We start from the raw sequence: 26,572 nt of genomic DNA on the forward strand, positions 1-26,572 counted from the left end.
TGGAATCATACGAGAGTTCCATCGCATTGTCTAACTTTTTGAGGAATCTCCACACTGCTTCCCACAGTGGCTGCACCAACTGTGCACCACGGTTCCCTCTTCCCCACATTGCCCACAGTGTCCTCGCTTGTCTTTTTGGTAACAGCCATTCTAACGGGTGTGCGGTGATTAGCTTATTGTGGTTTTGATTTGCATTTCCCTGATGATTAGTGACGTTGAGCAACTTTTCATGGACCCATTGGCATCTGTATGTCTCCTTTGGGGAAAAAATCTATTCAGATTTTATGCCCATGTTTAAATTAGATTGTTTTTTCTATTCAGTTGTAAGAATTCTTTGTATATTTGGGGTATTAAACCCTTATCAGGATATATGATTTGTAAGTATTTTCTCCCATCACTAGGTTGTCTTTTCATTTTGTTGATTTCTTTCGCCTGGGCAGAAACTTTTTAGTGTTATGTAGCCTCACTTGTTTATTTTTCCTTTCACTGCTTTTGCTTTTGGGGTCAAATCCTCATGGTCAAGACCAATGTCAAGGAGATTACCCCATATACTTATTTTCTTCTAGGAGTTTTATGGTAAGCACTTCTGTTCAAGTCTTTAATCTATTTTGAGTTGATTTTTGAGTGTGGTGTAAAATGGGGCTCCAGTTTCGTTCTAGAATTCTTCATTGGAGTTCTAAAGTGGAAAGGCAATCACGAATCGCAGGAAAGGGGAATGCGTGGAGCAACCAAAATGACCAGACCTTGGGGAACCAAAAGCTGGGTCCGGCCCCAGATCCTCCGTTGCCCCACTGTGTAGCTTCAGACACATCACCGACATCTGTAGGCATCAACATCTAATCCTCTAGCATGAGCTTGCTGAAGAATTAATGCTCAAGTAACCTTTTTTCCTATTTACTTTCAGGGAAGAGACTGTAACAGATACATAGTCCACGCCCCACCCTACTGTAGCAGAAGCCCCTGCAGAGTCTGCTAGAAGCTTCCGGCGCTGGGGAGCTCAATATTTTGTGCCCCCATTGTTGGACATCTTCCAGTGTTAGGTATCCTTTCTCGACAGGCAACAATTTACTCTCTGGATCACTGTAGACAAAAAGACTGAACAGGCCACCTTTAAATACTGGAGGATAGCTTTGCTGCCTGACCCACAGCTTCTCTTCCATAGTTATCCCTGGTGGCGCTCATCTGGGACCTATTGGTGACCATTCACTACATGCCAATGTCCCATGGGAGCGGGCAGTTCTCCAGTGAGCAGTCCTGTGATCAACGCATTCTGGGCTCCTGTTGTTTTCATAAATAGCATTTATTTAATCTCCCCATCATGTACCTAGGAATCAAGACACAGGCTCTGTCTCCATAAAGAAATAATATTTTAGCATAAATATTTCCTGATGAACACACAGTGCCTCCTAATGAACACAAGTTAACAAACATTGCAGAGATTCCAGTTAATTAAATTCAACTATATTTTCTTGAATTCCCCTCTCATTCCTTTTTTAAAAATAGAACATTTGATGCTTTCCAATTTCCAATCTGCCTGATTGCTATGTCAGTCTGCATGGCTTCCAATATCAGGATTGATTCTTCAATTGTATCTTTAAGCTCATTTTGCATATTGGACCTAAAGCTTGAACTTTTGATATAGCTGGACTCCCCTTATCCTTCCTCCTACAAAGGGTCTCAATTTCCTCTTTAGTAATTTTCCCCACTTTCTGTTCCTCCAGCTTATCTCAGAAGGAAGTGTACTCCAACTGCATGGTTTTATGTGTTTCAGTCACTTTCAGTGATGCCTGTCATCATCCTTGAGTGCCCCCCCCGACTTCCTCATTAATCACCACCCTCTGCATCACGTTACTGAAGCCCAGCCACTCACTCGTGGCTCACGGGTTGCTTTGCAGAACTGGAGGCAGGAGGATGAGTAACTTCTACTCCCAAATCTACAATCCCACTTTCATCTGTAATCATCTCCCAGCTTCCTCCTGTTATGTTAGAGGGCATATCCCTCTGTGGAGGTCTTGGATCTAATTGCTTCCCACCTTCGCAAGGGCTTGATTGAATGAATTCTCTCCTCTCTGGCTTCTGAATACTAAACCTCTCTCTTCTGGAGTCTTCTAACTCCCATACAAACGTGCTTGCCTTTCAAATCTCCTCCGTCTCACATTCCCTTCCACTTACAACTCCATCTCTCTCCTCCCTTTACAGCAAAACTTCATCAAGAGCTAATTGTCTCCGCATCTTTACCTCCCATGGTCTCCTAGAATTACTTCAATTTGGATTTCTCAGACTTTTGCATTGGCTCCCTATCTGATTCTTCTATGTCCATCTGTATCCCTGAAGTCAATTCCCTGAGGTCTGAGCACCCTTTTAAATATTTAGGTGTGATCCCTGCACTCCCCAGGTTAAAATCCTTCAGTGTCTTCCTATTGATACTCAGGAAGAGTATGAAGTCGTGAACATGGTCTGCACTGTCTTGTCCCTGCCCATCTAACTAACCACACCTGGTCTCTCTCCCCCTTCTTGTGCTCTACTCCCACCCCTTCAGCATTACCTTTATTTCCTTCAATGTTTTATTCTTTTCCCAACTTCACGTCCTTTGCCCTTAATGTCTGCTCAGCTCTGGGGTTAGTTACCTAATCCTGAACATTCCTGTCTTAGCCCTGTTGGGTTCCCATACTATTTGCTCACATATCACACTTTCCCAATCATAACATTCAGAATGTGTTTTATTGTTGTTGCCAACTCCGTTCTTTTTTTGGAGCTTTATCAAGATTTAATTCACACACCATACAGTCTACCCATTTAAGGTAGAGAGTTCAGTGCTTTTCAATACAGTCACAGAGCTATGCAACCATCACCACTATGTAATTTTAGAATATTTTTCATCACCACAAAAAGAAACCCCATGCCCATCAGCAGTCACTTCTTAATCCTGCCTGACCCCACTAGTCCTAGGCAACCTCTATGGTACTTTCTCAATCTATAGATTTGCCTAATCTTGACATTGTACATAATTGGAATCATATAACATGTGGCCTATTGTGAGTGACTTCTCTTACTTAGCATGACATTTGCACAGTTTATCCATGTGGTAGCGTGTACCAAGACATCACTTCTTTTTAGTGCCCAATAGTATTTGATTTTGTCAATATACCATATTTTATTCATCCATTCATAATCTGATAGACATTTAGGTTGTCTCTGCTTTTCTGCCTGTTGAGGATAATCCTGCTGGGAATGTCTGTGGACCAGTTTTTGCATAGATGCAAGTTCCCCTTGTGTTCGGATGGATAGGAGCAGAACTTCTGGGTCATGCGGTAACTCTGCGTGGAACACGTTGAGGAACTGCCGACTGTTTCCCAAAGCAGCTGCACCTTGGCACACTCCCCTCAACAGTGAGCGAGAGCCCCAACTCCTCGCCAGCACTTGTTGTTATCTGTCTCTTTTCCCGTAGCCATGCAGGAGGGCGGGAAGTGGTATCTTACTGTGGTTGTAATTTGCAGTTCCCTGGAGGCTTGTGGTGTTAAGTATCTTTTTGGTGGTTTTTTTTTTGGGTGGGGGGGGCCATTAATATAACTTCCTTAAAGCAATATCTATTTAAATCATTTGTCCATTTGCAAATGGGTTATTTGTCTTCTTGTTACTGAGTTTTAAGACATACATACAGGGTGGGCAAAAGTAGGTTTGTGGTTGTGAGTACATGAAACAGTGAGTTTATTCTTGTATCATTATTTATTACCATATTATTTTAAACTGTAAACCCACTTTACAGTTTAAAGTATTCTAGTAGGAATCCCGTAGTCATGTATGTGACTGCAAACATTTTCTCCCATGTTTCAGTTGGCTTTTAAGTTTCTTGCAGATCAGGGGTATTGCTATCCTCACCATAGGCAACGTATGGTTTTCTGGTCCATGAACCTGAGGTGTCTTTCTGGGGTTCTTTAAGATCTCCTTTCATTTCTTTCAAAAATATTTTGTTGTTTATGGTTTAGAAGTCCTGTGCTTTTTGTTTGTTTGTTTGTTTGTTAAATTTATTCCTAAGTATTGCGTTCTTTATGATGCTATTATAAATAAAATTGATGGATGTATATTGATCTTATATTCAGCCACCTTGTTGAACTTATTTTTTAGTTCTAATAATTTTCAGGGGATTCCTTAGGGTTTTGTATATCCAAAATTATGTCATCTGCAAATGGAGAGTTTTATTTCTTTCATTCCAATCTCGATGGCATTTACTTATTTTTCTTGTCTAATGTCCTGGCTAAAGCTTCTGGTACGATGCTGAATAGAGGTGGAGAAGGTAGGCGTTCGTTTGTTCCTTATCTTGGGAGAAGATACCCAAGTCTTCCACCAAGAAGTATGATGTTAGCTTTGGGGGTTTTGTAGATACCATTAGTCAAGTTAAGAGAGGTCCCCCCGGTTTATAGTCTGCTGAGCCAACATACTTTTGATTACTTGCCGATGCCTCTATTCCCTGCCACACTGTGAGCCCAGGTAGGTCTTATGGTTGCTATCTCGTTAGCATGTAGCCAAGTGCCTGACACAGAGAAACCACTCAGGAACGATTTCCCAAATGACTGAACAAAAATGTCCCCTCAGATTTGCATCTTTGTTTTGCTCTCATCCCAATTTTTGTAAATAGCGTCTTAAGCCCATAAGTCTTCCTGATATTTCAGCTCTTTCTCTATTTTCTTCCCCATTGGGATTCCTGGAGAGCAGACGGTTAACATTATCTTATCATTTCAAATACACCACCATCAATATTCTTTTATAAAGGCTATTATCTGACCTATGGATCTTCTTGCCCCTTTGAAATCTGCTTTCCTAAGTCCAGGGCACATTTTACCTCCGTCCAATAGTCCCTTACTTTGCTGCTACAAAGTCAGCATTGCAGGATTTTCATCACACCCAGGTTTGCAGAGAGACTTTTCACTGCTGGCCAGCATTCGGTCCAGAGGAGGTTTCCTCCCCTCACTCACGTGGTCCTCTGTGCAGTGAAGCAGCCACTGGCACATGTGGAGGCCTTGTCCGATGAGCTATGCAAGCTTCTGCCCAGAGGCCAGCGTGGCTGGAGCCCCTCACCGCTCTACCTTCCTTCCAGGTCATTCCCTATGAACCATAGCGAGCTTCTGTCTGCTCTGGGACTCCCCAGGCAAGCGGTGGCGTCCCGCCGCTGTAAGCGCACTTCTGCTCCTCTCACCTCCAACCCTCTGCTTGCCTCTGCCACAGTAAACTGGGAGAAAGAAATGTGCAGCCAGACAATCTTATCTGTTTCTTTTTAGCAAACCATGCACCTCCATTGTCATATCGTGGGCAATGTGTGTGTTAAAACTCTTAAAGGATATCATGTTCATACACTAAAAAATGAAAATAGTGCTTTGAGACATGGTCCTGGAACGTTTCAGACCGTGTTGATTTTAACTGATTTCAGTCTAGAGCTCTGACGCACTGCAAGCAAGTCACGGCCTCCTGCGAGTCTGGCTGGCTAATGTCACCCACACTCATGCTGCTCTGCCGTCAGTGTGGCGGTAAAGCGTCTTATTCTAACAAAGTCGGTGTGGGTAACAGTTTCCCACTACACAGAAATAAAGTGTCCGGGGCAATAGGCCGGCTTCTCCTACTCTGCATGAGGGTGAAAGGCAGGATCAAGGTCACCCTGATCCTGCTGGTGAACCAAGAAGCCAACCACAGCCCCAGCAGAGTGGGTTTGCGTCCATCCTAATAAACCCATGTCTTCATCCTTGAGGACAGAGAAATTCTTCTCGAGAGTGGGGAGTCTGTATTTGCCTCTGGTGATGGGAAAACGCCTGACCTCCTTAGGCAAACAATACCTGTGGATGGCCAGGCCCAGCTCAAATCCGAGGTGCCCCGCCTCCCAGAGCTGGGTCTTAGATAGGAATGTATCCAACTAGGGAACTGGCGTGGACACAACCCTCAGAGGGGCAAGCTGCAATCCAGGCAAGAGAGGTCGAGCTGTGCAAGGGGCAGGGCTGTGCGGCGGAAGGAGGGCACAGGAGGCGCTGCGGGGGCAGGAAAAGTGACCCGAGAGAAAGGGACCAGCAGCTTATCTGATCGCTGTATTGTGGGGAAAATGGTGTTCAGAAGGGTTTTGAAATTCCGCTGGAGAGTTTGGAAGAAGGACTAGGGTAAGGACATAAACTGAGCAGGCTTTTTCACCAAGGTCATGATCAATTCCTGGAAGAACAGAGAATGACAGAAGAAAGGAAGTGTGGTCCTAGAGTTTTTCTCCACTCAGCAGTGAACATAATTGTAATAAAATAACAATTGAATATTGATTCAACAAAAAATGTGACATAAATCTATAAGACAATATAGAGAGCAAAGAATATGAAGGAGGTTGGGAGCATCCCGGCCTCACCTTCCATCACAAGTTCATAAGCATTTCACACTCACCAGCCAAGAGTTAACCACGCAAGCACAGTATTGAGAAATGTGGGGTCGGCCTCAGCAGGGAAAGTTTGCGGGAGAGGAATTTAGGGCAGGAATGGAACAGAGGACCACCGTTTTTCCTTCACCTTGTGACGCTAGTTGAATTTTTAACTGACGTACTTGGGCTGGATTTTTGCAAAAAAAATCAGCAAACGAGCAAATCTCAAGAGCAGAGGAGTGAGAGAGAAGAGTCAGGGCTGCTTCCCCACGGGGGCAGGAAAGTTGACTGGTTATGGTTGTGAGGAAAAAAATGTTTCTCCAAGAATGTCATTTCATCCAAGAAAGGCACATGTGACACAGGCCACTCCCCGGCAGGGTCCACGGCCAGCAGATCAGGGCTCAGCGGGAACGGAGCACAGAGCTGGCGTCACAGCGGCCTCTGCACTCCGTCCTTCCAACCAGGCTGGGGCAGGGGGTGAGAGCAACACCTGCCCAGCAACTTCCCCTGCACTTCACTGTGGGTGCTCGGGTGCTCAGTAGGCTGCGGTCTGCACCCACACAGGGCAGAGTAGGTGGGAAGGTGCCCCCAAGGAATTTTGAAGAATGAAACGGTGGAGACATTTGCATCCCTCAGGGAGCCACGGGCACAGTGGGGCTGGCCAGGCTTGCCAACAGGTGGTACCTGTGCTCCACCTGCAGTCTGGGACCTGAACAGTCTTCCCAGGAAGGGGGCTGGGCCTCCATGGTCACTCAAAGGAAGGAGACGCCCCTGCACGCTCCCTGGGCCTTCCGTGTCTGAGCATCTGTGTCTTTCTCTAGGACAAGCTCCCAGCGATTGGTCAACAACCTGCTCTCATCCCAGCGGGCTGTGCTCGCTCATGATTGTGATGCCAGTGACGTTTATCCTGCTGGAAATGTAGTCACAGCCACCTTCCAGGAGCCTGGGCAGGGTCCTCAACAGGGTCAGGCTCCAGTAATCCTGAGGTCACAGAGCAGGTCCCCTGGGAGCTTTGGGACACCAGCCTGGAATCTCCTGGAAAATGAAGCAGACGATGTTTGTTCCCCTGTGGGAAGGAGGAGTCCCTCCCACCAGTCCTTGGAAAAGCCAGAGTGAGCCCATCTGCCCACCACATGGTGCTGGGGTGACCCGGGAACAGCCCATTGGGTGTGTGGGGGGTAACCATGCTCTCCCGTGTCTGAATCCCAATTGTTTCACAGCCAGACAGCAAAATAAAACCTGGTTCCTGTAAAGGTCTTGGACTTCATGACACGTAGACTCTTAGTTCTTGATGAAAAATATATCTGGGGGAGGAGAAATCCGGCCAGCAAGGCAGGCGCCTCCTTCCCCCTCATCCATCAAACTGTCATCGTGGCCCTCCAAAGATCATAGCCCACTAGAGCACAGAAGAGGTTCTGGCCGGTGACCGCGCCAGACCCCACTCAGGAGAACCTGTGGTTATGGAACTCCTTCCTGGAAGCAGCTCCCAAGTGGGGGAGGGGCCGAGAATCCTGCGATCTCTGTGTCCAAAGGACAGGACACTGGGGGCTTTCTGGAGTGTGACCTTGTTGACCAGACACCATCAGAAGGCAGGGGGCGCCATTGTGCAGACCCCACGCTCAGGGGCAAGGTCAGCCTTCAGAAGGGGATGGACATAGTCTTGTACCAGGGACAAACACGCAGCTCACAAGTCTACATGCCACAGGGACAGTGGCCAAGTGTCACAGTCACTTCTGCAGCGTAGCAGCCTCAGACACACAGCAAAGCCAGGTCTCTTTGCCTGCTGGCCCCATGCTGGGTCAGCCAGAAGGGCTGTGGCCATCAGCACGGAGTTGGGAGGTGACAGAACTGGAGGGCCTGGGGCTCTGAGCTGAGCTGTCCCACGCCTCTGTTACACGAGAGTCTCCACACACAAAACACTGATACTGACGGGTTGACTTTGTCTCGGCTGGGAGAAGGGAACCCAGAAGAACGAGTGAGCCGTTTTGGGCAGGACTTGGAGACGACCCTCACCTGAATGTCCGGGTAGGAAGTCCAACACACCTGCACACTTTGCTGCCCCAACCGTGTGTCAGCCCGGCCTGCTTGTGCCTCGGGGACAAGAAGGGCAGAATGTTACAGACCCAGGTCAGCAGTGAGCACCCGGGAGGTGACCGTGACCCCTCTCTGCCGGCTGGATGGGTGTCTGCAGAGTAGTGTCCTGCCTCACGGGGCTGAGCTCAGGGACCAGCACTTGATTTTCTCCTTAAAGGAACAGGATACAAATGCGGTGGTTGCTCAATGATTCGAAAAGCTGTCTGTCTCACAACTGCACTGGGGCCAGAGAATGCAGGGACACTCTGCGTGGTGGTGGCAGAGGGGCTGGGGCTAGGGTGGTCCTCGTCTCTATCCTCCGCTAGGAGAGGAGGCAGGAATCCTCAGCCCCTGCACAGGACTGACCTTCTAGCTCATCCTAGGCTGTACCTTCTCAGAGATCCCCACACCCTTCAGCAGAGGCCCCAAGAGGCCGTCCAAGCAGGGTTGACACCTCAGGCCCCCATCCCGGCCCCTCCAGGCTCCTACCTGTGGCTCCTGGAGTAGATTGCATCATCTCTGGAAATAAGGGCAAGGGGAGGGGTGGAGGCCCTCAAGGAGCGCTCTCCTCGCCATTTTACAGATGAGATCCTCAAGGCCCAGAGCAGACGTGCCTACCCCATTAGAAGTGGCAGGTGGTGGACTGAATCCCAAGCCCCTTGACTTGGTGACTATGGCCTCTGCGGAGACTGGATGTTAGGCTGGCCCGAGGTGGGGGCAGTCCGCTTCCCCAGAGCTGAGGGCTCCCTGGACCAGGTGAACATCTGAAAGTATCACGCACACTCCGCATACGCATACACTCACGCACGCATGCGCCTGGGATGCCGAGCCCCAGGAAGCAGCTCTGTGTGCACAGTGCGGTTTGGGGGCAACCTGTTTTGCTTCTCCCTGGAACAAAAGTGGGCCCTTTGCCTGACATGGTTCTTGGTACCTCCGGGCCCAGGGGCACAGAGGCAGGATTTCCCTCAGTCCGTAGAGGGTGTGTTGTGCCTGTGTGCTCCCTTCCCCCCACTTTCCCCCCAAGCCCCTCTGCTCCACTGAGGGCCCTGACCTCCTAGGACAGAATGTACAGAGGCAACTCAGTTTAATGGGTGGTTTTCAACATAAAATGTTCAACGTACCTTTGTTTTAAATTAAAAGTGGGGATAACAGAATTTAACCAGAACTAAACATTGATGGATGGTTGATGGTGGATGGATGATGGGGGCCTGATGGGTGGATGGATGGATTCGGGGTTGGGCGTAGGAAGAGGGAGAGAGGGTGGAATAGAAGAAAGGAAGTGGGAGGGAAGGATGCAGCATGTCAGGCAGGAAGATGAAACAATGAAAGATTTTCCCAGACAGGCATTTACCCCAGGGTTTGAGCTGCTTACAGAGCTATTGGATTGGCTGGGGAACAAAGGCCAGAGAAGTGACCACTAACTCCCAGGTGCACCACTAGCTTTTAGCCCCAAGGAGCTGAGGCTGCCACCACCCCAGCCAGACAGTGCAGGGAACTGCAGGGAACTGCCAGCAGCAGCCGTGTCTGCCCACCTGCTGGGGGTGTGGTACACGGCACTGCCTCTCTTTGGCTTTGCAAAGGCCACATATGTGTATCTCTGGTGGGACTTAAAATGTACCTAAAACTCCTCTGGCATGGTAGTTCTCAGGCTACCAGCCCCTGACAGACAGGAGAGAGGGTAGAAGGGGGTGTACAGGTACCCAGTGACAACAGATAAGAGTCAGCACAGAGGAAAGAGGAAAATGGAGAGGAGGGAAGACAAGCGGGTGAAGATGAAGAGCTGTGGGCAGACAGACGAGGTAGGGAGCAAGGTAGACGATGAAATAAGGTGGGAGCGACAGAAACCAGGGGACAAGACAGAAATCAGCAGGTTGAGGCAGGAGGGAGAAGGCCGGGGTTTGAGAAGGCTGATGGCCGTGCTGGCCACAGAGTCCGGTCACCTGAAACCCGCCACCCGTGGAAATGTCCACTTGTACAACACCAATCGGAGCTGTGGCTGTGATCCTCAGGCTTCACTGCGCCTAAAAATTAGCCTCGATCAGCATTGCCAACAAGCTTCAGAGAGTCTGACCCAGAAAGTCTGCCGCCAGGCCTAGGCGTCTGCATTTTTAAAGTTCTTCACGTAGCGCCTGTAGCCCTTGGGTGACATTTCAGGAATCACACTGCTTTTGCAACTTCCCTGAACTGTGGAGATGCTCTGGGCTGCAGCACCCTGGGCAGTGGTGGACCGAATGCCTAATGAATTCAAACTCTAGGCCTGCCTAGGGTCAGAGGTCTCCCACCTGCCCCACCCCCAGCCACAACGCTGCCTGGAACATCTTCAAGATCTCTTCCCACGTGCTCCTGCCTCCCTCCCCCGCTTCCTTCCAGCTCCCAGAAAACTGATGTCCTCATTGGTTCTTACCTCTAAACAAGCTAATTAAGCAATATTCCTAGAAGAATCCATCACTCTGACAAGGTGGTTGATTAACCATCCCCTGGTCGAGCCGAAAGTGCTTAATATCCCAGCAGAATGGTCAATAATGAGCACAGCAGCAGCGTGGCGCTGCTGCAAGCCAGGTGATGGCTGTATCTGGGAAGACAGCTGCAGGAGAGGCCCCGGGCCCTACGTTACGGGGAGGTGGACAGGCTGGAGGCTGCATAGGCTGGGGTGTCTCTAACCAGACTCTGTGGTTCTTGCTGAGACTACCAGATGCCTCGAGAGAGTTTCTAAGGTTAAAAACAGCTCTGGGCCGGGAGAGAAGGGCCCTGTGAAAGGAGCTGGGATATAAAGACATAATTCTCCAAGTTTACAGCTATGTCAACTCTGTAGCTGTTGGAGTGAGAAAGAGAGAGAGAGAGAGAGGTGGGTGAGGCAATGAAACGACTGCCTTTGAGAAATCAATTTCAAGTCCAGACTGATAGATCTTTTTCTTTTCCACACTTAGACTGTTATCTTAAACACCACCACCACCACCCCCCCACCCCCGTTCTTAAAAGATGTACTTTCTTTACTGCCAGGAATATAGCCCCTTTGACCAGGAAGGATGTCGTAAAACACCGCCCTCTGGTGGTCACAGTTGTTGCAGCTTCGGAGTATCCACCTGCTTCATGAAGAATCTTTTATGATTCTTCCCCATCCAGTATCCAGGATGGGCCCAGAGACAGGAACCTGCAGCCAGCCCCGCGGGGCACGCACCATCTGAGCTGCCACCTCTGGGAATTGCCCGTCACCTGTCTGACTCCCTCTCTGCCTGAGTTCTGGTCGTATTTCTGCTGTTTAGCGCCAAGAGTGGATAATGCTGGCAAATACCCTGGACCAAGAGGAAAGAAACCAACCCCAAGCTGTGCCACCCTGACTTGGTCGATGATGGGCCCTGTCATCTTACATTTTAAGTGTTTCCAATTGTGTATGGCTGCAACGAAAAGAAAATAGCGTATAGTCAGTGCTCAACCCGTGTTAGGAGGATGAATGACTGACGTGGGGAGTGCAGAGGTGGGGAGCGCGGTGAAGTGCGTGGAGCTTCGGCCAGGACTCTGGAGCCTTACGTGTGAGTCCCGGTTCTGCATCGCCCTGCGGTGTGTGCCTTGGGGAATGGCCATCTCTTTCTCTAACACGAAGGAGCTGACCTGGAAGACCTCCAAGGTCCCTTCCATATCGCACACTTGGAGAGGGAGTTCCTAAGGATGCTAATCCACAGTCATCATCAAGGAGCAGCAATTAGCCAGGAAAGGCGCGGCCAGCAACGCAGCAACAGCAGCTCTTCCTGGGACCCACTCTCTGGGGCAGTAAATCGGACAGTGATTTCCTCCCCCACTCAGGCTGGGAGTTGCCGCTTCTTGTAAAATGTTTGTGACGAGGGAAATTCTAAAGCCCCTTCACTCAACCCAAGTTGGCCATTAGCATCTGCAGATGGTGGTGAGACAGTGACACCTAGTGGCCATCTCCACTAATCACAGTGCCGCTCAGCATTTGCCCAAGTCTCCCCTGCTCCCCAAAGCAACTGGGCCACATTAACCCACAGCGTGAGTAATGAGTAATGCAGGGCCTGGGCTGTACACTCGTCTTGCAACTGCCTCTCTGTCTGACCTTAGTTTCTTCAACTAGGAGTTTGGCCCTTACCTTCTTCCCTGGCAATTGCCTGTTCTCTGTGACTCTGCCGTGGCTTGTGGTGAACAGTCAGGGACCCTAGGCCCATGTGGCAAGCAGGATATCCCCACCAGTCAGGCGCAGCACAGAGTTCTCCCAGGCTTTTCTGGAGTGTATAGTCCCCCCAACCCCGCCCGCACATTTCCTTCTGCCTGGCCATGAGACAGGACCACGCGGCTTCCCTGACCCCAGGTGTTCCAGGCCAAGACCGGCCTCCCTCTCGCTGCCTGGGAAGAAAGTGATGGAACCAGCCGGAAGGAAGCCTTGTTGAGTAGCTCTGTGTTCATCTGGTGTCACCCACCCTGGGTACCAGAACCCTGCCCTATTGGTAGGGGCCCTAGGGTCCACTGTCCCATAGAGGACGGTGCAGATGTGTTCTTTTAACGCAGAGAGTGGAAAGAGGTCATACTCAGAGGCTTCAGACCCTCCCCGCGGGACCCAGAGGCTCACCCTGTTTTAGGGCGGCTGAGCACACAGAGCCGGAGTTGGTCAGGCATCTCCTGAGCCCCACGTGTTCCTTACCCTGGAGGAACGGGGCTCCCTGCCTCTTGAACCATGGCCCTTATCACTAACGTTTGATCGGTGTTTATTAATCCTTCTCAAAGTATAACCTTTGATTACTGCACGATTTCCGTAGAAGATCTTGGTGTTTTCCCATACGCAAACCGCAAAGATGCTGCATGAGGCTGTTCCTGTGACTTTTACTGCCCATGGCCTCCCCCAGAGGTAGACAGTGCTGACACTCTGGGGACCCTCGCAGAAGGAGGTCATTCATTCAGGTCGAGGATGTGAACTCTAGAATTGTCACGGCTGCTGGTGATGTGCAGTCATTTTTTTCCTTGTCATTAAATGGTGGGTGTAAAAACACTTTTTTGGAGATGGCGAGCAGGTGAGCTATCATTTTAAAATATATCTATTAGTCAAGGTCCAGTCAAGAGACAAAAAATAAATAAGTACAATAAAAAATAAAAATAAAAATTACACCAGCAGTTTGAATAGGGTACATTTATTTTAATTCTTTTTTAATGTACCAATTTGGTTTATTTTTGTTTGTATTCCCTTAGTGTTTCTTTTTTTTTAACTTTTTAAATTATTCGGTTACATTGTCCCCATTTGCCCCCATAACTCTTCCTACCGCCCACCTCCCACATTCAATCCCCCCCTAAGAATTATTACTAGTGCAAGGTAGTTAACTTCGTAAAAGGGCAATATAGGCAGTGAGTACGATGCCCTGTGGGTGGCCCAAGGCAGCGGGCCCCCACGGCAGAATCACTGGGAGAGCTTGGTGAAAATGCAGGCTTCTGTGCCTAGGGCTGCAGATTTCAAGTTAGCAGACTGGGGACAGGGGCTGGGATCTGCATTCGGCAAATTCCCCGGAGCGCCGGATGCACCCCAAGAGAGGAAAATCGACCTGGACTGGGCTGGAAGTGGCAAGTGGGGAGCTGCTGGCTGGGGGTGGGGGAGGGGAACTGCATGCTAACAAGCTCTTCTCAGCCCTGGGGCCCCATGGGAAGGTCAATACTGAAACCTGGCTTCTGAAATGAAAATCAAACAGGGCTCATGGATCTGCTTTATGGGTGATGAAGTTGTAATCACACTAACAGAGGCAGGATTGATTCCTATTTGTCAGCTGGATAATTGGAGGACGGGCTCTCGGGGTCTTAGCCTCCCGGCCTGGCGGCCCCTTTGGTCATATCCTCTGGACAGGAGGTATTTGGGAGCTGGGACGTGCCACAGGTATTCCCTTCTGGCCCAGGAAAAAGAGCCACCAGCTTCTGAGGGCCTACTATGTGCCAGGACTGCGTCCCACAGTCTCCAGCCCATCAAACCTCTTGCGAAGATGAACGCCACAACTATCAGTGGGGGAAACTGGGGGTGCTGCCCAAGGCCACGCAGATTCAAGGGACGGAGTGGGAATTCAGGTGTGGGTGGGACTCTTTGCCTGGGCCCGCATGGCCTAGGAAAGGAACCAGCTCCTGGTGCAGGGCCCCTGCGGGGGGAGGGCCAGGCTGGTCTCCCAAGGGGCTGACTGTTTGCTGTCCTGGGAGACTGGTTCAGCACTTGGTCCAGGAGGGCCAGGACTTGGGCCAGGAGGCCCCAGAAGTGCCTCCATGGAGCACTGGATGCTGAGCCAACCCAGACACCCAGGTATGAGGTGAGAGCAATCGAAGGAAAGGCAGGGATGTGGCCCTTTTAAAAAACAGTAACCCAGTTCCCCAGTCATTGGGGCCCAGTGAGGTTCTGGTCCGTTCTCCTGAGTCGCTGCAGAAATGGCCTCTCATATAATTGCATCCAGGATGGGGGACAACTCAGAAATGTCTCGAGTGCCAGCCTGTTGAATCCTATGAAAAACTGAGAACAGCTTAAGCACTTCCGTGTGACCGGTCCCAGCCAGAGCCAAATGTGAGGGAACTCAGTGTGGCTGACCGGGGCCTTGCGCCTACAAAGCGGAAACCAGCTGAGGGGCATCTGTGACACCCCCTGCCGCCACCAGCTCTACCTGCTCAGGTTTCTCTCCAGTGGCCAGCTTGTGCCTGTCACGTGGCAGGCCATCCGTAGCAAACTGAGTGGCCCGGCGGAGTCAGGCAGGTCCCAGCTCAGATCCCTACCACCTCTCGGCTATGCAAGACCCTCTGGGGCTAGCTGCCCTCCTCTGTAAACAAACACTTAAAAATACCACTTCTCAACCAAACCCACGGAGTGTACGTACGACAGCAACCGTGAACCCTCGTGCAAGCTGGGGGCTCCGGGTGGTGAGGATGTGTCACTTCAGGTTCACCAGTTGTAACAAATGTGTCCCCTGGGGGCCGGATGCTGGTGGTGGGGACGGCTGCACGTGTGGGGCTGGGGCTGGGGGGCATCTCTGCTCTCTCAAGTTTTCTGTGAACCCTACACGGCTCTGAAAAACTAGTCTGTTTAAAAGAGGGGAAAATCACTGGCTCTTAAGGTTGTTGCGAGAATTAAATAGGATAACGTCATCAGAGGGCCTAGCCCCATGTGGGCACACAGTGGGGTCCACATGAGGGGCGTGTCCCTTCAAAAGGTCCACAGGCCTGGGAGGACCACCCTCTGTGGAAACAGCACAGTCCCATCTCCATCACCACCTCACCTCCCTCAGGGCGCCCTTGGGCAGGGGCAGGAACAAGAGCAGACCGGGCCAAGTACCTTGCCAATAAATCTGGAGAATGGACAGCAAATATGGCCCAGGGAGGAAGATAATTAATAACAGGCCCAGGTCCAGGATTGGTGAGGTCAGTTCCTCCCTCTCTCCGAACTGACCTTCCCGTGGCCAACACGAGGAATGGGAGCGACCGGGCAGTCCAGTAGCAGCACACACCTGGCTGGCCACTCCCCTGCTCCAAAGCCCTCACTGGCTCCCCAGTGCCTTTGCCTGGCACACAGATCACGCCCCACCCCCACTCGCTTACCCCTGCAGCCACTCTGTGCTCCTGCCACTCAGGGGAGCAGAAAGAGAGCAAGTGTATGTCCAGTGATCCAAGGTTTAGACCCCACTCTGTGGTAGCTGTGTGACCTTGGGGATATCTCTCCCACTCTCTGTGCCTCGGGGTTCCCCAGTCCAGGTTCCCTCCGACCCCTCTCCCTGAATACACTGCTGAGTGCCGCCCATGTGCTGGGCAGTCCCTAAGCTCCTACCCACTGCAGTACTTTTTTCTTCTTTTTTTTTTACAGATATTTTATTGATTATGCTGTTACAGTTGTCCCAATTTTTCCCCTTTGTCCCCTTCTGCCCAGAACCTGCCTTTCCTCAAGGAATCCCCCCTTTAGTTCATGTCCATGGTTCATGCATATAAGTCCTTTGGCCTCTCCATTTCCCATATTATTTTTAACCTCCCCCTGTCTATTTTGTACCAACCATTTATGCTACTTATTCCCTGTACCTTTCCCCACAATCTTCCCCTGCCCCCTCTCTGCTGATAACCCTTCATGTGATGTCCATTTCTCTGATTCTGTTCCTGTTCTAGTTGTTTGCTTAGTTCGTTTTTGTTTTTTGTTTTGTTTTGTTTTAGATTCAGCTGCTGATAGTTGTAAGTTTGTCATTTTACTGGTCATAGGTTTTTTTTCAGTTTGTTAATATTTTATTGAGAGATTTTATTCCTACAGCCTCAAGTTACACTGGCTCAGTTTTATATTATTGTGCTCTCCTTTTTTGGTTTTAGCATTATTTTAAACTTTTTTAAATATATATTTTATTGATTGTGACATTACAGTTGTCCCATTTCCCCCCCTTCATTCCCCTCCACCCTGCACACCCTCTCCCCCCGACATTCCCCCCTTTAGTTCATGTCTATGTGTCATAAGTTCTTTAGCTTCTACATTTCCAATACTACTTTGCCCTCCCCCCTGTCTATTGTCTCCCCATCATTTATGCTACTTATTCTCTGTACCTTCTCCCCCTCTTCTCCTCCTCCCACTCCCCTGTTGCTAACCCTCCATGTGATCTCCATTTCTGTGGCTCTGCTCCTGTTCTAGGCGTCTGCTTAGTTTGCTTTTGTTTTAGGTGTGGTTGTTAATAACTGTGAGTTTGCTGTCCTTTCACTGTTAATATTTTTTATCTTCTTTTTCTTAGATAAGTCCCTTTAACATTTCATATAATAAGGGCTTGGTGATGATGAACTCCTTGAACTTGACCTTATCTGAGAAGCACTTTATCTGCCCTTCCATTCTAAATGAAAGCTTTGCTGGATAGAGCAGTCTTGGTCGCAGGTCTTTGGATTTCATGACTTGGAATACTTCTTTCCAGCTCTTCTTTCCTGTAAGGTCTCTTTTGAGAAATCCGCTGACAGTCTGATGGGAACTCCTTTGTAGGTGACTGTCCCCTTATCTCTTGCTGCTTCTAGGATTCTCTCCTTCATTTTAATCTTGGGAAATGTAATTATGATGTGCCTTGGTGTGTTCCTTCTTGGGTCCAACTTCTTTGGGACTCTCTGAGCTTCCTGGATTTCCTGGAAGTCTATTTCCTTTGCCAGACTGGGGAAGTTCTCCTTTATTATTTGTTCAAATACGTTTTCCACTCGTGGCTGTTCCTTTTCCCCTTCTGGTACCCCTATAATTCGGATGTTGGAATGTTTAAAGATGTCCTGGTGGTTCCTAAGCTTCTCCTCATTGTTTTGAATTTGTGTTTCTTCCTTCTTTTCTGGTTGGATGTTTTGTTCTTCCTTCTGGTCCACTCCATTGACTTGAGTCCCAGTTTCCTTTCCATCACTATTGGTTTCCTGTGCATTTCCCTTCATTTCAATTAGTTTAGCTTTCATATGTTCCTCTAATTTGTGGCTAAAATCAACCAGTTATGTGAGCATCCTGATCACCAGTGTCATGAATTGTACATCTGACAGGTTCGCTATTTCCTGGTTGCTTAGAGTTATCCGCTCTCGGGCTTTGATTTGTTCTTCTGATTGAGCCATTTTGGACTGTTTGTGCCTGTTACATATGAGGAGCAGAGCCCTAGGTGTTCACCAGGGCCAGGCCACTCAGTCGCTGGGTTGTGACACTGTATGTGGGGGCGGGGTCAGAGAGGGAACAATGGCGCTTGTCTTGTGCTCTCTCAGATTTTGGTCCCCTCTGCCACTTCCCACAAGCAAATTGGGCCCTTCTGGTGCTGGTTTCCTGGTGGGTGGGCTTGTGTACATTTTAGAACCCTGTGGGTCTCTCCAATGAAATCTCCTGTGAGGCTGGGAGCCTCTCCTTGCACCTCAACTCCCTAAAGTTTTTCCAGTTGGTACTTTTAGGCTTTATCCTCTGTCGCTGGGGCCCTGGGTTGCGTGGTCTGTCTCCCTGCCCTTTTTTTTGTTTGCCCCGTTTATCTGCACTCAAATGTGTGACCATGGTCGGCCAGCCACTTGCGTGCCTCACTGGGTCTGCCCGTTGCCACCCCATGCCTGGGATCTGCCAACCACCCCGCCTTTTCCTGCCGCGACCCCTCTCCGCCACCAACCTCGCCCCTCTTACCGGTCTGGATGAATGGTTCATTGTTGTCGTTCTTTGGTACAGTTCAATTTTCTGTCTGTTCTGGTTGTGTTTTTGTTTCTAAATCTTTGTTGTCCTTAAATTTGTGCGAGGAGGTACAGTATTTCCACCCACACCTCCATCTTGGCTGGAAGTCTCCTTTCCATAGTTTTGATCTTCTTTTTCTTAAATAAGTCCCTTTAACATTTCATTTAATAATGCTTGGTGATGATGAACTCCTTTAGCTTTACCTTGTCTGGGAAGCACTTCATCTGCCCTTCCTTTCTAAATGATAGCTCTTCTGGCTTGAGTCATCTTGGATGTAGGTCCTTCCTCCTGACCACCAGGTGGCAGCATGGAGCCGCAGAACCAGAGCCCTCTCTCTCTTGGGCCTGCCACCTCACAGACTAGAGTGCCTTGGTCTTGGGTAACAGTACTCGGGGATGTTGATTAAGCTCATACCCCACACAGTGCATTGGTGCACTTAACAAACATTTGTAAGGACATAGGGGAAGTACAGCTATCCACCTTGTAGGGGGAGGAAAATTTGCTCCGGCAGGAGGAGAGCTAATGGGGCAGAGCCGGGACTCAGGCCCAGTCCCCTCTGCTGGGGCACCAGGTGCTGGCCCACTGAGAAAGGGGGCCTCCTGGGGGGTTCTGAGATCTTCACTTGGCAGAGAAGGCAGTGAGGCCCCAGGCCTTAGAAGCCAGGGCCCCGACGCCCAGGAAGGCGCCCTTGCCCACACAGCCTGGCCTCCAGATAGTGTCTCGTCAGTTGATGTCCCAGTGCCAGCCTGGGCCCCTGTGGGATACTGAGGACCCCAGGAAAGCCAGCACCCTTGTCTCCTTATCTCTGTCTCATCTGACAGGACCTCTTCAAACTCCCAAGTAACTTTGCCACTGGAGACACAGCAATTTGTGGGAAACACCCTCCAAACCCCGGGGAATCCCCCCTGGAGTGAGCTCCTTCAGCAACTGTATTTCCGGCTGGTGGCTTCTCATTCCTTTGGACCTGCATGTTCCTAGGAAGGCACATGTGCAGACGTGTGCCCTGCTGGGCCCGGCAGCCCACAGGCTTGAGCCAGAGGCCTGAGACCACCAGTGAGTGCCCTCCTTTTCTCCCCACTGGGGGTCTCACTGACAGCAGCCAGGGAGAACAGGCTGCCTCTCCACCCCGAGTGGCCTTCAGAAGGACACCCTTTTTAGGCGTTAGGGCCTCCGTTTCCTCCTCCCCACCTGGGGGTGTTGACGAGGGTGCACCAGGGTGAGCTAGTGAATGAGCTGAAAGCAGAGTCTGGAATCTGACAGTCTGGTAACATCAGGTCTGACGTTTCTGGTGACAGAAACGTGTTGCTCACAACCAAACTTCACGCAAAAACCAGAGTGCCTATAAAACAGTAAACACAGAACTGCGGGGCTGAGTCTGCAGGAAGTGGAGGGAAGGAGAGCTCTGGGTCCTGGGCTCAGATTCTACCCCCTCTGCCACCCCCCCAACCCCGGTCACCACCACACACACAGGCAACTCAGAGGGATGGAAGGCACCTAGGGCCCTGGAGAACAAAATGGGAAATTAAAATGTCTCTTCAACCAATGTCAGGACATTCAGCTTAACCCTTAGTAAGACAAACGCCAATCAGAGCTGCACCGAGTTCCTCTTTCGCTCCATCAGATTAGCAAAGACCCCGTAGGCTGGGAATGCTCCGTGCTGGCACCGGTGTAGGGAGCAGGCACTTTTATGCCTGTAGGTGAGAATCGCAACCGATGCACCATCTACACGGGCAATGTGGCAATGTCTGTAATATAACGCACATACCCAGAAGTTCCACAGGCGGGACTTTCTGTGGCAGCTAATCTCTGCACAGAAAACGTGACCTTCCGTGTTGATGGTGAACAAATTCGATATCCATCAATGTGGAGGGTGAACTGAATGGTGTGGTGTGCCCACTCAATGGAACATTTCCGGTCCGCTAAAATGAGGAAATCTTTTATGCTGATCAGGAAAAGATCTCCTAAATGCATGTTAGACAAAATCAATCAGTGAAACACTTTCACAGCCAAACACATTTCTAAAAGAAAGGGTTTTTTTTTTTAGTCAAACGCTAGCCGGAAGAGGACCTGACTCTGGGGCATGCAAGTCTGAACCCCCAGCACCAGGTCGGGGTAGGAAGGACAAACATGTCCTTCAGCCTATCCTAGAGTGAGCGGGCTTCTTCATTATATTTTTAGTTTCGGGGAGGAAAGATGCATGTGTTTTGAACGAATTTACATTGGCTGCTGGTAAGGGGGGCGGGAAAAGGTACAGTGGGCGCAGTTCTCTGATAGTTTCGCAGTCTGTAGGGAAGACGTGTTTACTACTTGTGATTGGACGCAGGCAGCAGCCCTGAAAGTCGAGCGGATGCGGGATGCAGCGGCCTCTGGTGGCTGATGCAGAGGTTGCTTCAAAGCTCCCCACACACCTCTAGGCGTGTGAGCAGGCTGCTGCAGGGTGTTCCCTGGTCTGTACCTGGGTGTAACTGCCTTGTCTCTTTCTCTCACCGTGTAGCCAGCTGTGGTTTAATTTAGGGCATCTCAGAATTTTTCTCTTTTCACGCACATTGCTGGGTGAAGAGGCAAAGTTACAGAACAGTGTGCAAAGCATGTTGCTGTTTGTGTGAAAATAAGTGTGGGAAGAGTACGGAAGTATCATTTTGTAGTTACATAAAGTATTTCTGAAAGTATAACAAGCAACTTTAACTATGGCTTTCTGTAGAGGGAATGAGGCGGTGAGGGAAAAGGGATGGAGGAAAACCTTTAATTGTATGCCCCGTTGAATTTTGAACCGTGTGATAGCGTATCCTATTCAAAACTTGAATTTAAAATCATATAAGAACAAAGAACTAAAAGAAAAACAGTTTTATGAGCTAAAACTAAGACTGGTCTTAGTCTCTTGCTTTAACAGTACACGGAGTGATTTGTACTCTCAAAGAACCCAAAGTCAAGAAGCAAATTCTATTTTTAAATACTTTCCGATGTTGCTCAGTAAATAAGCTTCCGGACTTCTAAGCTCAGAGAGCTCTAGGACTCCCCGCTCCTGCTTGGAGCACAAGTAGTCTGCAAACGATCCTTTTCTTGGACCCATCAAACAGCTGAGATCCAAGTTTATCCGCCCAGGAGGATGGGACACAGGCACTTGCTTACCTGCTGTAGCTGGGAAGAAGAAGGCCACCCAGCTTTGTAAGGAATCGTCATTTTTACCGCATGCTGAAGGCCAAGCAGGGGACCTGCATGAATGCATGAATCCCTTGGGAGATGAAGACATGAGAGAAATCCACACCCACCACTCTCCTCTCCAGGGACCACACTGCACATCCACAAGAAGGACTGTGGGGCTGGGGAGACACCTGAGGTTCAGGTCTTGGGGGCTGGGGGGAAACCAGTGCTTCAGGAAATGCATGAAGTTCCACATGGATCTTTCTCCCTAAATCCCTTGTGGAAAAAATAAATAAGTCTTTGGGGGAAAGGCAGCAAAGTGTGTTGTCCTTAGGGCCCAGGAGGAGACCTGCGGCAGCTGGGACAGGAGAGGAGTAAAACCCTCTCTACCCCTGGCGGGGGTGGGGGGGTGGGGGGGGCGGTAGCGGGTGGAAAGAAATACCTCCAGACTGTGAGTCTCCTGCAGATGGAGGGGGAGGGGGACGGCCACTGAAATATGCCCCCTCCAAGACACAGGGACACAGCAGCTGCCTCAGAGAGAAGCCAAGAGCCCCCACCTCCACCCCAGCCCCAAGCCCCGGCTAGCAAGCGCTGAATAGTGCTAACAGCAATCTATCACTAGAGGAGGATCAAGAGCGTGAGAGACATTTTCTCTAAGATTCGGCACAAAGGGAGCCCTAAAGTTTGGGCTTGTTAAGCCCTAAGATGTCAGGTCACTCTGAATTGATACGTACACTTAGGTTAACTGAAGTAAAACTCCCTGCAAAATTTTTAGTGGAAACTGATGAGCTAGTGGCCACACTGATGTGGGAAGGCAAAGGAGCTGGGAGAGCTCTCCCACCCTCACCCGGGACTCCTCACCCTGAGTGGGTGTTCGGTGAAGCTGGAAGTTGAAAGTTAATAAATGCCCTTATTATAGAAAAGCTAAAGGGACTTATCTAAGAAAAAGAAGATCTGAACTACGAACAGTAAAATGACAACTATCAATAACTAAACCTAAAAAACAAGAACAAAAACAAACAACTAGAACACGAACAGAATCACAGAAATGGAGACCACATGGAGGGTTATCAGCAGGGAGGGGAAGGGGGAGAGTGGGGAGAAAGGTATAGGGAATAAGAAGCATAAATGGTAGGTACAAAATAGACAGGGGGGTTAAGAATAGTATAGGAAACAGAGAAGGCAAAGAACTTACATGTATGACCCACGGACATGAACTAAGGGGGGGATGCTGGAGGGAGGGCAGGTACTGCATGGAGGGGAATAAAGGGGAGAAAAAATGGGACAACTGTAAGAGCATAATCAATATAATATACTTTAAAAATAAAATAAAAATAAATAAAATCTTTTAAAAAACAATAGATCACCAAACCCACGGTCTGCTCAGTGCTTTTCTCTCTATTCCATTTGTCCAGCCACCTTTCCGTCTGTTCAACTTGCTACGCAGCCCTGAGTGGACCCCAGAGGGTCTCGGGTGTTGCTGAACCGAGGTCGGCCTCCCTGCGTGTGAGCGTGGGTGCACACATGTGTTTATGCATGTGTTTATGGCAGAGGCGGGCAGAAATGAGTAGAGATGAGAAACTCTTTTCTTGGAGGGGAAGAGCCAGAAATGACATCTGTTCAGAAATGTCCCGCCCCTCTCACAGATAAATACAGCAACGTGAGTGGAGGAGTGGCTGAACAGTACTTTCAAAACAAATCCAGGAAGAGCCACTGGAAGAGGCGGCCGCTGCTGGCTCCCCCCCTGCTCTCCCGTCCCCTATGTTCCCAGACAGTGGTCAGGAGGAAGAGCGAGGTGGGCAGGGGTCGAGCAGCGCTCTGCGTCCCCAGCACCCCGGCAAAGCAGAAGAACAGCAGGAGCAATCGCGCCCTTTAAAGGGCTGCTGGCGAGAAGGTCCGGGTCACCAGATGTCCCTCACCAGGCAGAGCCCAGAGGTCACTTCTCTCTGTGACAGGGGAGCACAGAACAGGAGGCCGGCCCCATGGAGCCATATTCACCAGGTGGTCACTGGAGCTAAGAACGAATGACTTGAACCCAAATGTGCCATTAAAATCATTGGCCACCAGCACAGCAGAAGCACCTGCCGGCCAGAAAAATGGACTCAGCCCTTGACAAAGGATGGGGCATAAGGTAGCCGCAGCATTTCCTACTGGCTGAGACTCCACTCCCCCCAGGCCCACACATAATTGATCCTTCCAGCAGCCCTGTGAGGCAGGTATTGTCGTCCCAGTTTTCAGGTGGGGAGACTGAGGGCCGGAGCCATTCAGTGATTTACCCAGGGTCCCACAGCGGGTGGTGGCAGAGCCAGGCTCGGCCTCTTCTGGGACTGCCAGGGAAAGTCCCCTGGCCTCACGGCTGCTCCACGAGAAGGGGGGTGAGTCCGCTGATGCTCCGGTTCAACCCTGCCCGTCAGGAGAAGGCCAGGTTAGCTATGGTCGCCCACAGGCAGCCCCTGGTCCAACTTCTTGCAGGAACAGAGTTGTCAGACCATCACAGGTCCTCTAGGAGGAAGTACTGTGAGCTCCTCTGAGTCTCCCGTTTCTCTTGCCCGCACCTCAGCCTGGACCCCTCTCCAGCGCCCCAAGCATCTGTCCTTCCAGTGCCACAGCAGGCCCAGGACACCTCTCTTACCTGGCTAAGCAACAGCACCTCGGCTCATGGGCTCCAAGCTCTGGTGAAAAGCTTCTCCACATCTCCTGGGCCTGTGGAGTCAGACAGGCCTGGGTTCAAATGCCACCTCTGCCACTCCCCACATTTGTAGCCTTGGGAGAACCAACACCCTCCATTAGTTTTCCATTGCCACTGAAGCCAATGACCACAGCAGTGCCTTAAATGACACAATGTATCATCTCCGAGTTCGGGAGGACAGCGGCCAACATCAGCCTCCTGGACGAAGGTCGAGGCGTCTGCAGGGCTGTGCCTTGCCAGCTCCAGGGAGAACCCCTGTGCTTACCTTTCCCTGCGCCCCTTGGCTCAAGGCCGCACGTCACCGGGACATCTGCCTCCATCATCGCTCCCCTTTCTCTGACCCTGGCCCTCCTGCCTCCTGCTTTCGAGGACCCTGTGATTACACTGGGCCACCGGGTAATCCAGGATCCCCCTTCTTCCCCAAATCCTTAATCACAGATGCGAAGCCCCGGTGTCATGTCTGGGAACCTGGTTGGACGTCTTTGGGGGGAGCCTTATTCAGCCCAGCACACCTCGATGTCCTCACCTGTACACCGGGGAGGACAATCCGGACCTCACAGGGGCAGAGGAAGCCAATGTTGGGCCTTGTGCAGTGCTCAGCCCATACCCAGCCGGAAGGTGCAAACGGAGTCCCCTCCCGCTCCACGTTGCTTTCCCTGGAGTGGCTGGGGCCTGCCCCAGACCTGGCTCTCTGCGGGGACTTCCAGAATCCCTGCGGAAACAGGACGCCCGTGGTGAGGGACGGCTCTGACCCCCAGCTGCTGGGGCACGGCTGTTTGCATACTTAAAGGCTGCTAGGCAGCGGTGGGAGGGATTTGAGCAAAAACATGGAACGGTATGTTCAGGGATATAAATTCCAAGTGATTCTTGCTGGGAAAACTGAACAGAAAATAATTCCATCTGTGTTCCCCATCGGAGCTGTTCTCTCCCAGGGCGGAGACGCCTTCCCGCAGCCCAGCCTGGGGCGGAGGTGACATCCTCTGCGAGGGCCTGAGCCCTCAGTCTCCAGGCAGTCAGTCATCCTGCTCCAGATCTGGGCAGGGTAGGGGGCAGAGCGTGGTGACAAGGGCTGGAGCAGCAGGTGGCTCGTCCAGGAGCACAGACCCCATCTCCTGGGAAGGGAGTCACAGCCTGGGAGGGATGGGTCCTGGGGGAGGGGAGCGGGGGGGGGGGGGCCCCGACGCCCCACCTGACGCTCCCTTCATAGGGAGACTCCCACTGCTCAGTGTGGACCCTTCTTAGCAAAACACTTTCCAGCATGCCCTTCGAGAAATGCAGATTCATTTTCAAACTGCGTGGCATGCATCACTGCATGGATATATCATACACGTTAAAACTTCCAAAAATATAAAAATAGTTAAGTACAAGGCTATAAATAAACATAAATAGAAGATCAATAGTTTGATCCTGCACTGGAACCAATGAATGGGTGAGCGTGCCCCACTTTGAGGCGTCCGCTACTAAAAAATACACTTGCATTCACTGCTCTCCTGTTTTCCCGAACCCTGGTTCTTCATGTTCAGCTGAGTGCTCACTTCTCCCACCAAGCAGAACTCGTATCTTGCTTCTCCACCTGGTTTACGAAGTTGCCAAAGACTAAGAGCCAAGCTCATGGCTCCCAGCTGCTGCCTGAAAAGTCATTCAGGAGATATTTTCTGAACTGCAAGCCCAGCTCTGTGGGAGGCTCTGTGGGTTCAAAGAGCAAGGTGTGGCCCCGCCCTCATGGTGGGAGGTGCACAGAGTGGCAGGGTCTGAACTGCACTTGGGGCTGCTGGGCCATTTGAGGTAGATGAGCAGAGGAGGAGCACGAGCAAAGACCCAGCGGCCTGCAGGGGCCTGATGTGTTTCGGGTGTGATCACTGGGCAGTTAAGGGCTGACTCGGGCTGGGGTGGAAGGGACAGTGAGAGAGAAGGCAGTGCTGGGCAGGAGGGGCACCACTGCGGCTCTCGGTAGGAAAAGTTTGAGGTCAGTCCTCCTCTGTGGCCTTCCCACACCCGGGGTCCACTCGGAGTGCGCTTTCCTCCACCCCTCCCCAGCACAAGGGTAGGAAGGGGACCAGAGGGCTGGTGAGGAAGTGCTTCTCAGCCCCCTCCCCTCTCCAGTGAGAAGGACGCAGGCTGAAGCCAGAGGCCCTGAGATCTGGGT

The 26,572-nt window shown here is 50.6% G+C and overlaps 1 protein-coding gene across 1 annotated transcript in view; it reads left to right on the top strand.

Moving 5' to 3' along the window:
* CAPN13 (calpain 13) overlaps nt 1-7,652 on the top strand; it is a 71,452-nt gene extending 63,800 nt beyond the window's left edge. Inside the window, exon 23 of the mRNA XM_037066826.1 lies at nt 7,204-7,652. The gene's annotated coding sequence lies outside the window, so the exon portion shown is untranslated. The remainder of the gene's footprint in view (nt 1-7,203) is intronic.
* Nucleotides 7,653-26,572: the final 18,920 nt, after the last annotated feature.

Source organism: Sturnira hondurensis, unplaced genomic scaffold, assembly GCF_014824575.4.
Source record: "Sturnira hondurensis isolate 20B ecotype Veracruz unplaced genomic scaffold, ASM1482457v3 Scaffold0016663, whole genome shotgun sequence".
NCBI classification, from domain to species: Eukaryota; Metazoa; Chordata; class Mammalia; order Chiroptera; family Phyllostomidae; genus Sturnira; species Sturnira hondurensis.